At 36.4% G+C, this 17,236-nt stretch overlaps 1 long non-coding RNA gene across 7 annotated transcripts in view; it reads left to right on the top strand.

Moving 5' to 3' along the window:
• Positions 1-7,140: 7,140 nt before the first annotated feature.
• The window catches only part of LOC110119178, a 131,701-nt gene continuing 121,605 nt past the window's right edge, over positions 7,141-17,236 (top strand). The window contains exons 1-4 of one of the 7 annotated variants that reach the window (XR_002308434.2): positions 7,695-7,904; positions 8,175-8,681; positions 8,903-8,974; positions 11,375-12,606. This is a non-coding gene — a long non-coding RNA (uncharacterized LOC110119178). Of the gene's footprint in view, positions 7,905-8,174; positions 8,682-8,902; positions 8,975-11,360; positions 12,607-17,236 lie in introns of those variants that run through there. The other 6 variants (XR_007226433.1, XR_007226431.1, XR_007226430.1 and 3 more) reach the window with 6 other exon arrangements.

Genomic DNA, 17,236 nt, shown 5'->3' with positions numbered 1-17,236 from the left:
GTATTCCTAGCGGTTGCACGCGCGATAAGTCTCCGAGCCTGCACCAACACCAATATTTTGTCAGCCGCTATTCGGTTGCTGGTACCCAACGTCATCCGGGGGAAAATCAATTTACGATGAACAATGATATCATCCATTGACGTCCAACACATCGATCTTGGAATGAGCTCGAGCAGATTTATTTTTGGCCTGCAAGAGTCAACGATCGTTCCCGATTATTTAATCTAAAACAGTTTCCAGGGTTAAAAGAGTGTTCTTTCAGTCTGTGTAGATGATATACTAGCGTTTCATTTTCTTTTTTCTTTTTCATTGCAATTTCTTTTTTTGATCGAAATTACCTTTTCTGAATTATATCTGGCGTGGATACTAAATTTAATGCTTTTTTTATGGAGCCCAGGTTTTGCTAAGCGAGTTCGTTGGCACCATTCAGGTTATTCTTTTCGAAGGGGTGGCCGTTCGTTGCTCGATAATTCACTTGGCTTCTGGAACAGGTCACCCAGTTTCTTTATCTCTAAGCTGAGATCGATTGGCGAGAGAATCGAGTTTCGCGGGAATCGCGAGTTCGATGCTCGCCAGGATTTAGGTTTTGGCAAGCTTGCGAAAAATTGATTCATTGGATAGCGCTGGTCTTACGAAATTTATCACCGAATTAGATAACTTTTGGATCAATTTCTTTCCTCTGGTTGCACAAGGTGAAAATATTTTGCGGAAAGAGGTGTCGTCGATGACGAAAGGTAATTGCACCCGGTGACGTACGGACTCGTGATCCTGATGGAATGCGGCGAACGTTCAAACAATGCCTCCAGCTGATTCGCTCTTCTCGGAAACGTCTCTCTTGTACGAAATATTCCTCGTGCTAACCGCGTGCCCGCATTAAAAAAATACGAAAATATCTTTCGTCGATTTATCACCGCATAAAAATTCCAGCTTCGAATAATAATTGTTGTTGCGCACACAACATTGTATCTCTCGTTAGTATTATTAGGTGTTGTGCTGTCTTTACTCAAACACCGGAGGTAATCAGATATTACTCGATTAACATTCACAATTATCGTCATAGTCATTCTACTGCAATTCTCTTCGACCTTATCAGCGGCATCATAAAAGCAGATTAAAATATTTGTTTCCCCAAATCCACCTTTTATTTTCATTTCCTTCGTTCCCGCATAAATTCTTTCGGTATCAAACGAAGATTAAATGTTCGTTTTCTCAAGAAATTTTTGATTTTCATTAAATATAGCAATATATTCTGCTTCACTAATATCCTTCTGCTTCACTGCCAAACATGCTCTTGGTTAGCAGCTCGTTGTTTCATATTGGAAAAGCAATGGAATATACAATTTTAAGAAGATAAATATAATTACATAACGTATTATATTATCCAACGGTAAGCAGATAAAAAATTCGCAGATACCATACGGATATGGAAGATCAAGAATCAAATTCACTTGCTAAAAGCCTCAAACAATCTTTTCTTCAACATACTCCAAGATTATCTTCGCAATCATCAATTATTTAATTCATATATAGCCGTGTCGTATAATATGGTATAATATCCATATAACGAATGTGCTTGCTGATAATCCCTACAAGTTGATGCGACTTTAAAAAGAGAAAAGGTAGCATAGAAAAATGAAAAACGTGCAACATGAAGGAGAGGAAGCGAAGAAAGCCAGCGAGATCCATATCGAGTGAGGAAGAGGCTTGAGAACGAACTCTTTCTCCTCTTGTATGTTGAACGCGGTGAAAACGGCATGTTTCGAGTTTTCGAGTAAATTGGAAACAAATGCGTGTAGCATGTTGGTGGACGCTAATAAACGACGGGTAGATAGCATAACATTAAATCAACTGGGCGGAAGCGAGAGGTTTACACGAATATTTCTAATTAACGAAGCATTAACGCGTCGGTGTGGGTCGGCATAATAAATACGACGGGTATTCATGGCGATATGTCGCAATAAAACGCGGCTCTTTTTAATCGTCGGCTTGCAATACTTCGTCGTGGTGATCCTGAACGGAATAATTTACATGCACTATTGTAACTGTAACGTTCCAGTACAGTTGACTACGCTTTTTATCGCGTCTCGTTCCGACGTTAAACGGACGCCTCGACACTGACCTGGGTCACTTCCGTTGAATTCCGTTCCGCGTAGACAAGCGTCCTTCGTTGTCATCACTTTTACGAGGCCCCTTGCGTAAGAATGTGTTTAATGGAAACGTGTTACCTGCCCCCGTGGAATTGTAGTTTGTTTCTTGTGACGGTAAAAGAACGTTGTAAACGATGTGTAGGCTGGTTATTTAACTTGCAGCCTGGCTGAGGTTCACGGTGAAGAAAGTGTGAATTCCGGAGAGAATGTTGTTTGTTTGATGCGCAGAATGTTGTTTTGCGGATCGGTGCACAAGTCGATCAGTTGGTTGTAGCGAGAGATTTTAATTGTGATTGAATGCGGAAGTGTTTGCTTATCGGTGATCCTTTTTATAAATAGTTCTTCCAAGTGTTTTTTCATGCAATTTTCTAAATGTGAAACTTCTCTTACGAAGAATTGTTTATTCTGTTTCTCGTGCTAGGCCATTGAAAGGTATATTTTTCATTGTTTGCTGGTTTAACTGTTAATTTTATTCAGGGAACGTTTTTAAATAATAAGGAGAAATACAAATAGAGGAGAAACAAAAGATTGGCTCTTATAATTCTTATTACACGTTAATTCTCTCGTAGTATGCTAATTTTGCCATTTTATACTCTTAAGAGATACAATCAAAACGGTCTAACGAAAGTTCTTTTTACGTTATTACGTAAGCTCTAGGATACGTATGTTTGCGTTTAAAACAAATTAGTCCAGTGTCGTGTGGAAATTGCTCAGGTAATTTGCGAAAATGAGCCAGAGGGTAATGAGATTATTAGAATGGACGTAAAAGAGAAATCATGTGAAACTCTGACGTAACATTAAAGCAGTTATTTACGAGGAAACGAGCGAAAATGTGTTTTTAACTATTGGAAAGTTTCATAAACAAATCACAAGGATATTTGTCATTGTCGGTTTTGTTTATAATATCGAGTTGTAAATAACTATAATTTCATCGGTACTAGCATACTTCTATATGAATTATGAAAAATCATATAGCGTTATTACGACCTAAACATTCATTTAAACATTTCATTTGAATATCGATATCGTCGATTCACGAAAATTCACGAAAAATTCACGAAATGCTCATTTCCATCTCCAAAAAATATTTCAGAAAATAACAAGTGCTAACAATAACATTTAAAGAATGTTAATTTATGAATTAATATAAGAATCTTCTATAAACATGTTTAAGTGATAATAAATTTACTGTTCTGATATTTTACGCATTTAACAGATAACACAAAGAATGATAAGAGGAAACATATGCAGAGAAAACAAAGATTCAAGAAAATTGCAGGAGAATCCCCTATATGATAAACGTATATGATATTAACACTATAAATCTTTTTATGTTATTTACAGTCCATAAATATTATGCGGCTCTAGTTCGGATTAACCAGATATTCTTTTATCTAATCAGAAATTCGGGTTCATAATCCATAGGAACTAGTTAAAAATTAAATTAAATAATACCTTTTCCTCAAAAACTCTCTTATTCTTAATATTATCCTTATCACCCCTAGGGTTCAATTTATTATTACTCTAAAAAATAATATTTATAGAAATTCAGATTGTTCTGACTCTTATTTAAAAAATGAAACAGGGGTATGGACACAGAATTGTTTTACTTAAATAAATATTGAATATATTATGATTACTTTACATATTGTTCTATATTACGTGTATTGTATACATTTTAGCATCTTCAAATACTATAAACGGATAAAAATCTGCGTTCTAAACTAATCATGATAAACTAAACAAATAGAAATGAGAAAAGAACAATAATTGCTGTCTATGAGTACACAATGGAGATCTCGAAACGAAGCTGGCCAACGTTCATTTGCCTTTGGGGCGAGCCAGCGGCCAGCGGTGGATCTCATCTGAAAATAATCCAAACGTCCCGTTCATCATGTTCATCCTGCCAATAAATAAAATCGTCAAAAAGGTGTCACATAAATCGCGCGAATACACACGGTGCCCGGAGGACATATTTCACCTGGAGGGCGCGCGCGAGAGATTTAAGCGCCACCGGTGACACCAGCGCGAAACAGATATTTCCGGGGCCGATTTGTTCTTGGTTACGCGTAACCAAGGATCAATCTATTAATCGTTCGTTGATCGCGTAGCTGTTGGTTAAAGAGCAGAGTCTTGCTTGATTCTCGGCTCTCGAAATACGTATCCGGCCCAGAGACGGTCGTGCGACGTTTTACGATCGTAAACGGCGCGTAGGAGGCTGGGAGAGGAACACAGCGGCAGAAAATACTAGGGCGACGACGAGGAACGTCGAATACTTTTCCTCTTTCCCCCTTTACGCCCTCCCGGTTCTACCACTGTCTTGTGAGAGACAACTGAGCGGCGAATACTCGTATTCGTGATCGTAAAATTAGAAACACCGCGGCGCTCGGCGAGGCGCCAGTTTCTTGGTCGCTCCAATTCGCTCTTTGACATTTTCGATGATAACGATGGGGGATCTTACCCGTTTTGAAAATTCTCGTCGCCGTTTGTCGCCGCGTTGGAATTCTTATTTTCGAAGCCTGATATATGGACGTGTACGTGACTCTGTTCTTTTTTTTCGTGGCGCCGCGCCCCGAGCGTCTTTTTTTAGGTTAGCTTCGCATAAAGAGGCTTCGTATAATAACTTGATTGCGATGCGTTGAACGCCAGATCATGGAACGTCGATTTTTGACCTGAATTGATTGCCGGATATCGAAATCTTCCTTATGGTAGGATTATACTTATTATTTGATACTTTGTCAGCACGTAAGAATTATCTGTTTCAATTTTTGTACATGGCAAATAAAATGGTTATCGGTTATTGGAAATAAAGATACGATAGGTGTAATTTACATAAGATATTTTGTACGGTACATTTTGGGACATGGATTTTACGCGAAATTTGGATTAAAAATAACGGAGATCATACATATTTATTTTAGGACGAGGCTTAAGGTTCGATTTATTTCTATTATTAAAAAAGTTCTTTCTTTGAAAATTTGTTTTTCAAGCTTCTTGTATATAGATGTCATATCACGTGTGCGAAATAAATTGTGAAATATATACATAAACGTGTGTAACGCACGTTACTAAGAAAGTATATTACGAATTGAAAATATAAGCTTTTATTTTAACTTAAAACAACAAAATTCCCTATTTTTAACATTCTTGAATTTATTTATTTGTAAATTTTTTCTAATTCTTCTTTAAATCGGTACATTAATACATTACTCAATAAATATACGTTCATAACATAGAAATGGTTGGAATATTATTTTGAATACATAATTACTTTAAACACGGTTGTCTTAATCATTAGTTAGTTTATCAAAATACGCAACATTCTTTCAAAATCGTACAACACGTTATCACGAAAGTATTTTACAAATGCAACGCAACTGTTTAACATATTTGATGATACATCATGCATGATTATAACCTTTATCTCACACGTGCTCGATTCGTGACGTGTGCAAAAATGAAACTATAATTACCAACGTAACAAAACATTCCAGCGTGAAAAAGTATCGAAAAAGTAAAAAATGAATTGGGCCGATCGCGTGCTGCTTCGCGTTTCACCAGGTATTAATTTACAGGCCAGTGCATTCGGTTGAGCCCATAGAAATTTGCACAATAAATCTCTTATCGCGAAAGACAGACCGGCCTACCGGGCGACGATCGTCGCCGGTATGCGGTCGATATCTTAAGAACAGTAATTTTAGCCTCTGCTTTACGATAGTCTTTTGCCTTCTGCGTCGTGGCGGCTACTATTTATCGGGCTCCATTGTTCGGCGTAGAAAGTCCCGCTGGTGGATAATCACTTCTAATTATCACCGGTCCAGAAGCACGATCGTGATAATCGTATTTCCTGAAAATAAACCTGTACACATCGAAACCGAAGCGGTCACGCTGGATTTCACCCGGAAATATTTTCCGCGTCGCCGTGGATTCGCGATTTTCTTCCGAATGGCAAACGTTTGCGATCCGGTATGCATATTATTGCATATAAACTCGTGTCTACCAACCGATACTGTTGAAATTGTAGCCGTATAAAACTTGTCAGGCCGATTACAGCCACGCCACGGATATACTTTTATTAATAAGATTGCACATAAAATTACTTATACGACTGCAAAGTTAATAAACAAACAGTTGCATAGTATTTTTTCATATAATTTGTGTACTGCTAGATGAAGCCAGCTCAAGTGCTCTGTGATTTGAGGTTATGATAATGAGTAAGAATTCCGATTAGTGAATAAAATCATCTTGCATATGTGGTTAAAGATTTTAATATCGTTAATTCGTTATCAGTGAACAGTTACTTTTAGATATATTCTGTTGCTAAAAGCAATCATTAAATGAATTCATTATCGAAATCTAAACTTTTCCTTTTCATATCATGTTACGTGTTAAGTAACAGTAACACTGGAATATTATTTGTTCTTAATCTATATTACATATAATTTTATTACAAGTTCCAATAAGAATATTTGAAAAATATTTGAAGCAAATAAAAAACTCTTACCATTAGCGTAACATAATATGTAAAACCGGATATGGTAAAGCAATCAATAAGCACCTAAATCGCGACGCGATTAGAAAACCACAAAGCGACGTGTGTTCACAAGGGAGTGTTACATGCGCCGATCGGATCAAGTTTCTCCTATGCTACGCTTGTTAACAATTAATTTTATCGTTGTCGTGGGAACGCAGTCCCGCATGGTAGTTCGAAAATCCACGAGCATAAAACGGCAAAGTAATGTCGGCCAGTTGGTAACCAATGGTTAAAGAAAGAACCATGTAAATGGTGGTCTCTAACGAAGCAATAGGTTGCCTTCGTATGTAATAAATACGGTTTGCTGGACACAGCAATAAACACAAGCCTAATTGCTACATTCGCGTTCTCCTAGTACCAACCGAATCGATTTGCATTTTACTATAATTATAATTCCGCTCTATACGTCAACTATGTCGATTAGCGTAGTGTCACATGGTACTCTACTTTTTCGTGGCTCATGACCATGGCGTCATGTTACCGACTGTTTATCCAAAGATTGTGGAACAAGTGTATCGGCTGTGGATTAACAGTGTTTCAAAAGCTTGTTAGGCGACCTCGTAAATTCGCCGTGTTCCGTGTAGGAACTTAATTAGACGTTTTTCCCTCTGTTTTATGGTTAAGTTAGACATTAAACTGGCGCCTGTTCGCTGCTCGTGATTGCGTATGCTTAATAGGATCGTTAGAAGTGAATGTTGCTGCTCGGAATACGTTTTACCCGGCAGGATCTTTCAACGTATTAAATATCGCGATAAGTTGCGTTAGATTTTCGCTAGCACCGGAGATATTACACCGTGCCTTTTCGTTTTCATAACCGGAAACTATATACATGTTTTATCGAAACATAAATTGTTTGATCAATACATATATGTAATATGCGACTATAATACTGTGTACAATTAAGGATATAAGAAAGTAAGCATGTCTTAGTTCATACATGAGAAGTATTTTCTTAACACATTATGTGTTTCATAATACGAATTTGTAATTTCTAATTATTATTAACTTTTTATACTTTCAGTTTTGCAATCGAAGATGTAAGAAGTGAGAAAATCGTATTAATTTAAGGAATTCTAATTTGAAATACACGGTTTGTATTCGCGTACCAATGAGTGTGTTTCCCCCTCTCCATCGAATCCTTCGCAATTATTTACGATAGACGTCAGTATACATGGGATCGTCCTCGCGATATAGTAGATCGACGGATTGTTGCTGTAAATAAGGTACAAATTTGTTACTTTATGCCTACATGCTACGTATTATCCTCTTTTATTTGATATCTTTTAATTCGTCTGCTTCTATCATTAGATATCTCACTTTTAATGTATTGAATACGATAAAAGAATATACTTCGTATACGCATGTTTTATGCATATCTCGCTAATATTCAGTGTACACGTTTATCATATACATATATCTTACTAAAAAGAAATCATTATTATGTTTTATTGGAATAAATTCTTTCTCTTAAAAGATTTATTTATTCATTCCAGGAAAGTGTAGTGGTAGGACGTTTTACCGTGTAATAGGACGCCATTACTTTCGATTATCGAAATCGTTCGGATAGTATCGATTCTTTTGCGAGAGTGATATCGGGTATACTCGTTTGGAACAGTAAACGTTAGTTTTTTAAAATGTACGGGCGTGGCAGCGCGAGAACAATGTGGTTGTAGGAAAATTAGAATTTTTTATAATTACCGTCCTTTATTGAATTGTATTTTATTCGCGTATAACGTGCTTATAGAGTCAGTGCGCGTTAGAATATAAAATTTGCTTAGAATATACAAAAACATGAAGTCAAAGATATTACGCTGTTCCAGTTTCCCGATACAAGGCCGTTTTTGTTTGCGTTTCTGTTTCTAATTGAAAGTGGTTGTATTTTGAACACGATATCGCGGTCGCGTTAACTTTTTTTCGTCTTATAATGTGTGTTGCTATTCGAGTAAGTGAAAATTACCACGATCAAGAATATTCTCGACGATTTGGGCGACAATAAAAATGTATGTATATCTTCATGCTTTATTAACTGTAATTACATACTATGTAATCGTATAAATGAAATCGATTTACTGTAATAATATTCTGATTCAAATATTCCAAATGACATTTTAAAAGCAATATTGCCAAGTATTATTTGAGATTTCGTATATTTTTTATATAAGCTATTACAGATAATTTTCGCTATAAAACTTATACAATTATTGGTTCCTTTCACTTTCAGGCATCTTTGGGTATGATACAACAAATGTTGAACCGGAAGTGATACCAGGAAATTCCGGATATTCAACGATCGGTGAGTCACGAATTTTATGTGTTAATATGTATATTATATTCTTTCTGTATTACACATATACAGGATGTAAGAAAATTATTGATAGAAGCTATATTATAACAAACGCTTATTCTATGAAATATGAATATATATACCTGTTAATTAAGTATTAAATTAGTTGCTAATTAATTTTATCTGTAAAACATCTCATATCTCAATCTTTATATATACCTACAATTCTACAGGTTTATTATTATATATGATTATAGTATTAAATATTCTTTAATTACATTTCATATTGTAAATCGTAATTTCTGTATTTTTTATTTGTGAAACATTTTAGAAATTTTCTTACATTTTGTGATGTATAAAGTATCATCAACACTTCACTGTATTCCAGAGAGTAGAACTAACACATTCTTCCTTATTATATCGGCGTACAAAGTTGCGTTAACTTGCGAAACAATTTGGCGTCTCTCTAAGAATACTATAGCGTTTATGCGCGTTAATATTTCAATATTTTTTATAAGGACATCTTCCGTGTAACTTTCGTACATTCTCAGAGGCACTTCTTAACTCGTATATATACTCCATGTATGTAACAATCGAGCGTGTAATGCGTTTCACGCGTATGTAAGAGGAAAATCGCGTAGTATTCCACACTATGCATCGTCATATTGCACCCGGTAATTGGCTAGCATTGTTTATCCGTTAAAGGATAAATATCATGCGGAATATTTATGCCAACTTCTAGGAATTCAGTCACAAAAATTTCGTAGCCTTTGCTATTTAGTCTTCCGGGTTTGGTATTGCCCTCTTGAATCAATTTTTAATATATTTCACACGTTTGCAATAACTATGTGATATCCATATGATGTGAAACAAAGATTCATAAAAATTCCATGATAAAAAATTATAGGTACTATAACTTCCCAGTTCTATAAATATAATTTTTTAATATACTCAAACATTCCAAAAATTTCTTTATTACATATAATATGATATTGAATAAATTCCACGCATTTTTAATTTATGTACTCATTCTTTAAAACTTCCGCATTACACAGAACATTAAAAAATTAATTCTCATTAATTCACATTTTTTAACATAGTCAAAGATTCCAAAAACTTTCCTATTATGTAGAGTATAATATAGAACTAATTCCATACATCCTTCAATATACTTAATAAATTAAAAAACTCTCCCACCACATAAATTAACATAGAATGTAATACAAAACCTATTGCAGTCATTTTTCAATGTATTCGACAACTTCAAAAATTTTCTACTATACAGAATGTAGTGTAGAACCAATTCTACACATTCTCCAGTATGCTCAACGATTTAAAGAACTTCGTATAATATAATATAGAATCAATGTAATATATGCAAAAATTCTAAAAACTTTCCATTTTATAGTGCTATGGACTATTGCCAAAAATGCGTATTCTCATTTCAACGCTATCAATGGAATTAGCATCGTTCCGCGTGGACAGATTTATCGCACCTGTTCCGATGCTTTCACCTAAGCTTTACCTCGTGTTTCTCGTCATCTCAAACTATGTTACTTCGATAAACTGGAGGATTGCAACGAGTTCAATGGCAGAAAGACGACGATATAATACTATACAAAGAAGAAGAGAAGCGCAAGGGGTGGGAAAGAAGAGTCTCTGTTTATCAGCCGTCTCTCAGGAGATATTTGAAAGATGCAACGATCGTTCGTGTAATTGGACGGCATTGTTTGTTCATGGCTGACGGAGTACGTTAACATTCTTTGTTGCGGATGATTGGTGTGCTTTCACCTATACTTCGGCAACATGCTCATTGTCTTAAGCGTCTCGGGGCTGGTTTTCCTCGCCGCTGCGATCATCGAACGACAACGTTCCCTGTTATTAGACGAGAGCTTATCGGTCCACGGGGAAACTGGCCGATTTCTCATAATTAGGTGAAACGCGAAAAATCCTTTTTATCATTTCCGTTGAGATTTTCGTTCGACTTTCGTGGAACAAGAGGTCATCGTTGGAGAAAATAGTTTTAGGTTTATTAAATCCATTGGAATGTCCAGTCGTTTACGGACCTAGTTATTATATATATTATATAGTACTCTGCAAACGTCTTAGGTCGTCTACGATAGCGATCTCGTAACAGCACCTATATAATTATACTTTTAGGAAATATTCCCACACGGTGTTATATAGAAACGAATCTTTAGATATTTCTTTTATGATTCTAATAGATTTATAAGACAGACATTTTTTCCCCTTAGTTCATACATTTTTTAGAAGAATTTCGTTACTAAATTAGAGCTCTAAATTTAAAAAAACAGTTTGTCTTTTTTATTTTGTTCATTTATTACTATCACAGACATTTTAAAATCTGTTAGTAGTTTTGATATACGAAAAATAGATTTTTTCTTCAAGATGAACCTGCTGTAAGAGATCAAATGCTGGAAGAGGACAAAATAAATACATAGGAAGGATATTAAGGAAAGAAGAAGAAGAAGAAGATGAAGAAGAAGAAGAAGAAGAAGAAGGAAAGTTCATCAGCGTATGAAGTCGCCCTTTCGCCAGCATCTATTTTATTGTTCCGGTCTCGGTGGCGGTTTCTACCCCGCGGCTTTGGATAATGCGATTTCTGCATATTGTCTCGCGTGAGCGGCCATTCTCGCAAAAGCGCCTTTATAAAGAGCGGTCTCGTGGGATCACGATTATATTGTTGCCGCGATGTGCATACACACGAGGCTCCGCTATCCATTATACCGGCGAATAAAATAGAGATGTATTGTCCTTATATACGCTGCAAGTTGTACGCCTGCGAGCTACACTGGCCATTTATTATTAGTTAAATAAATATATACCGTCGATATACCAGAAGGTTGTCCACTTGCTGGCTCTCGTGCACCAGGAAACGCATAATATCCTCGTTCTTCTCTTTTTTTTCCCCCCTTCAACTCTCCTCTTCTTGATTTCCTTTAACGGTGCACAGAGTTTAGCCATGGACACCGCGTTTCCGCTTCCCGTGATCGTGACGCGGGATCTTTTTCCCTCGGACTTCGTGGTCTGTTTTGACATTTGGTTTTGGTCCATTGATCAATGAACGTGGGCGAAATCATATCCATATGTACTTGGTTTATCGACGTTCATTATAGACAGATATTGATACAGTAATTTAAAGTGACGAATCTTAGATTTTCTAATTTCACGCATATTTTAATTTCAACACATATGAAAGATATTTATTTAAAAGAAAGGAAGCAACTTTTTCTGTCATATCAGTCTGCCTTTCTTTTGCTCTTTTTCCCCGCATTCATCGTATGGAACAAAAAAAGTTTCTTCATTAACAGTATCATGCTTTTTGCATAGGATTATTCAGTCAACTTTCATATCTTTCCTTCAACAAAGAGTATTTCATACCTCGTCCTTGTGTTTCAAGTGAAGCAAGTGTGTCTCTGACGTTACTGAAAAAGGAAGTCGACTTTTATATCCCCAGAGATTTACCGTCAAACGAAACAAACCATTTCACTCAATATTATTATCATCGTTTTACATCATTCATAAATATAAACCTGTGAAGCATTTAACCAGAGTATTATAAAATTGTTATTAGCTCGCTAGTTGAGGTGAAATTTCACATTATCTTGTAATTAATATATTTAATAATAATCGAGTTATACAAAAATATCACTCCTTTTCTAAAATTGTTTCGTACCTTATATACAACATTCACGTATAACGAAAATCTTACTGTTCCTTTATCAATTTTAACGATCGATCCAACTCCCAATACGAGTAATGCTAGAAATTTCAAACTTGATCAAAAGATAAAAATTACTATTCTTTTTAATACACCTACCATCACGAATTTTCAAACACTTATAACTTCACCCATATTCCTCGATCAATAGATTAAATGCAAACATCAAAAGACTATCAAACTCTCGATATGAACAATATTAGACATTTCAAACTCGATCAAACGATAAAGATTCACATTTTCTTCAATGCATTTATCATTAGGAATCTTCAAACATTTCCTCTACACTTCGTATCTTAACAAAATTCCTGCAACAGTAGGAACAAGAACATTCGAATAAAACTGTAACAATCTCACTCGAACAATTTCTATTCTTGTTTTCTAATCTTCTTCATATTTGATCATCTTCAAACTCCAAATTAATCGATGTTCCAATAAACAATTGTTTCGTTACTCGCTATTCTACTGTATAATCATTTGAGGCGTATCACTTGCGTGCAATAGCCGCTCAAAAAACATTTGAATATTTGTTCTTAGCATCGATAACATTGGAAAGTACTGTCGTAACGTTTCTGACTTTTTTCCTGATGGACGTTAGAGGACTTCCTGCTAACAAGCCGCGACAATAGGAGGCGGCGAAGCAGGTAGCTATAGTGCACCAGGGATTTAATTACTTTCACCAATGCCACGCAGCCTGGGGAAGTTTAATTAATTTTTTGGTTGGTCGCTCGACCGATCGAGACCGACGATCGCACTCGTTACCGACGCCCGAACTGATCTAACTCGCTTAGATCGTTCCTACGACTGTTACGAACCGGTCACGGACTGGTCGCCGACTCTACACGTGCCCCCTGTTCCTCGCGGTCTAATGGAAAGGCAATTAACGCGATCTTTTATCGGTGGATGGGGTCGAGACCGACCCTGGATACCGATTACCGGAAAGAAACCGCCTTAAATCTTCTGCTTTTCATCTAGATCTTGGATTTCCTTACGCTTATAGGAAATTTCGAAAGCATAGAAAGTGGAAATAGATTTCGTTTAATAATTATGAGTTTTACGTATTTTACACATTTAAACATTTAAACACGATTAAGCATTCGTTGGTTAGTTACAGTTGACTTTATATATATATACACGTGTATACATAATTAGGATTTTTATGCATTTGTAAGAAATTTGTAAGCGCAAAATTGCACAGGATGCACGCGATATAAAGAAATACACGTAGAAAGTATAGTGCTTTTTATAATACTTAATAGGCAAAAGAGACTCACTAGCCAAAAGCGTAATTGCTCTAACATTTTCAATTATATTCTCGAACAATTAAATTTCCATAGAAATCCGCAGTCTGTTTATAGCATCGAGGAAATATATAGTCAGGTATTGGATGTTTCAAGAATTCCTGCGGCACACACCGCTTGAAAATCGATGGACCTAACGTATCGTTTGAATAATAGTCGACGATGAAATGTATTGCTCCTCAAAAAGAAAAAGTGCCGCAACTCGTAAAACCTAACAATCGTTTGTATCGCGAGCTGAACGAATGGTAGATAATTTGGTGGACGTTTAGTCGGGAGGAAAGCGATGATAAAAGCGAGCACATCGATCCGGATTGGCTGGGCGTGTCACGTCAGTGGGTCGGCGAGGAACGCGTATCGCGATAATGTGTTTCTAGGTCAGTCACCGTCTGTGAGCGCACGTTCACGAACAGCGTACACGCGAGCACGCATTCCTTTCTCTATAAAACCGATCGTGAATCCCCGCTGCTTCTTTTTTTGCACTGCGGCTAACGCAAACACGCGGGCGCGGATGTTAACAGCGTCGTTAAGTGAAATTGCCACTCGAATTCCGATGACCGTTTTATCAAAACCGATTAGAATCGTTGCACGGCGTGTGCGTATACACAACACGGTGGAAATGGGAATCGTTTAATTGGTCGTCTCGTCGCGAAATAATCGCCGAGGAGTCGATATACACGCGACTTATCGATGTTAAGTACCGCGCAGTCTCGCTCCGAGATCGTCTGGATTTCCAATCGGACGAAGGAGTGTCCGATACGACGATGATAAGCGCCAGTATGCTAACAATAAGTGGCTCATGCGACGGCTATTTTGGGATATGTAGCAGTTCCGTAAAAATTGATAGCGACGCTGCAGAATGTTATTCGAAAAGGAATTTGTAGCAGCTACTAGATTTTACTGCACGATAGGGGCAACATGTAGCAGACGTAGAAAGAGACAACGTGGATTGATTTAATTTTCAACTTGTGTATAGAGAATAATCGATGGAAAATGGAAAAATTAGAAGAAATTGTACTCCTTCGAGTCATCTTACTAATTCGACTCGTTTCGAAATCTCACGACGATGATAAGCGGCTTAACAATAGATAGCTCTTTCGATGGTTATTCACGGGAGATGGTTTTTCGAAAATAACGTATGGTAGCGATGTCGGAGAATGTTATGCGAAGGAAGGAATTTGTAGGAGCTGCTAGATTTTATTACACGATAGAGAGAAAACGTATTAGACGTCGTAGGAAGAAACGTGGATTGATTCGATTCTTGATAAGTATCGTTTGAGTTGTAGGAGAAAACGGTGAATGGAAGACTGAAAAAGGAAAACGAGTCTTTTCCAGTGTGTCGTTAATTTAATAAAATTAAGTAATTTACGAAAGTGATCAATGTTGAATGGAAAATAAATAGGATCTCTGAATAGGGTATAAATGGACTTCTTGCGCATAGAGGAAACGCTTTGTTTAATTTTTTTTAATGGTCGAATTTTTCGTGGCGAATGGTTACTACATTAGAATGTCTGTGTATGATTTATCATTTTTGAATGGCAAGTAAGTGGAGTCTCCGAATAGAAATCGAATGGGATATTTGTATTGTAAGGTAATGCTTTGTTAATTCTACGATTCTGTTTTTAATTTCGTAATGGTTGAGCTGATCGTATCGAAGGTTAGTTAGATTATAGAAGATTCGCTAGTATCGAAAAGGAAATGGATAACATTTTTGAGCAGAAGATAATTCTAATTCTTATTTAGTTGAGTCGGCGATCATCTATCTTCGCGTTAGAATGTTAATTGATTTATCTACGATTTACTATTGTTGAATGGAAAATAAGTGGAATTCTTGAGCGGAAGATGAACGGAGTTCTTGTGTAGTAGGTAAATGCTTTGTTGATTGTTTGATTGATGTTGCACATTCCAACTATCGACTTCCTCGTGTCAAAATGTCCTTCAGATTATATATCAGTAAATGTGATTGATTTAATACCGAATGAGCCTTTTATATAAAGTAGTAAGGCATAACCTGTTGTTAGTTATTTGATTAATCTGCAGAGAATTAATCACACGTTTGCAAATTTTTCGTAAATATTACTTACTTGTACTTACGAACAATTTAGAATTTAGATTTCTATACCGTTCCGAATAAAAAAATTTTCTCGCATCAAGTATTTAGCTATTACATTCATCGATAATTTACTCCTCCGCAACAATTCTCTAACATCTACTTCGCATTTCTCTCAATTTACAAAAATGTTAGGCTTCGATGCCAGTTTCCAATCAAATTCAGCTTCGTGGCCGCTATCTTCCAACTACTTTTTATTATAATAAAAATCTTGTTCGAACGATCGAAGCTCCATTATTTCATCTTCGTCCCCTGAAGAATCGAATTTTCTAAAGAAAGCGCACAAATCACAATTTGTAGCATAAGAAGTAAAACGTCGAATCAGCATTCCGTTAAACAGAAATCGCAAGAAGTTAAGCAACAGCTCGATGAATTATTTCCAGACGATCGATCTTGAAAATGGTCCCGGATATAGCATGCACGATATTATAATGGTTGCTAGCCTGCCAATTTTATCCGTCTGTTTGTTTGATCGGGCGACTTTTGGTCCGTTTCGAGCGTCATCCGGCTACGCTAATACGCGGAACGGTTATTTTCGCCGTGGCAATCAACCGAAAATAGAAACAGAATCTGTAGTCAACGTGAAACTAATAATAATAATAATAATAACAGGATTAAAGACGTGCACGATTCACGCACAGGCTTCGACGTTTGTGATCTGGACGAACGTATGAACGAACGAATCGTTTTCTGTGTCAATAGCGAGTTTTCACGTAACGCGTGAGCGTGAAATCTTCAACGATTGGAAGAAGAAGAAGAAGAAGAAGAAGAAACAGAAGAAAAAGAACAAGAAGAAGAAGAAGCTGCGGAAGAAGAAAATCTGCTTGGAGCTTTTGATCAAACGTTGCTCGCGATGAAATATAGTAGGATGCAATATGGAATTCAGACGATTAGCAGATAACGGTCGCGATAATTATCGCCGCATAAATCTGTCGACGCTGTGTATGCCGTTTCTTTATCATCATTTTCTTCTTCTTCTTCTTCTTCTTCTTCGTCTTCTTCTTCTTCTTCTTCTTCATGGAAGTTAATATTTCTTAGGATGGGAACTGGAGGAATCTTTGGCGAACGACTCAATCTTGCAATCGAAACGATGATCGCCTTTGAACGAGTTAATAATAAGT

Source organism: Bombus terrestris, chromosome 15 (assembly GCF_910591885.1).
Source record: "Bombus terrestris chromosome 15, iyBomTerr1.2, whole genome shotgun sequence".
NCBI classification, from domain to species: domain Eukaryota; kingdom Metazoa; phylum Arthropoda; class Insecta; order Hymenoptera; family Apidae; genus Bombus; species Bombus terrestris.
Note: the sequence above shows the minus strand (reverse complement) of the source record. Positions and strands in the feature narration are given on the sequence as shown.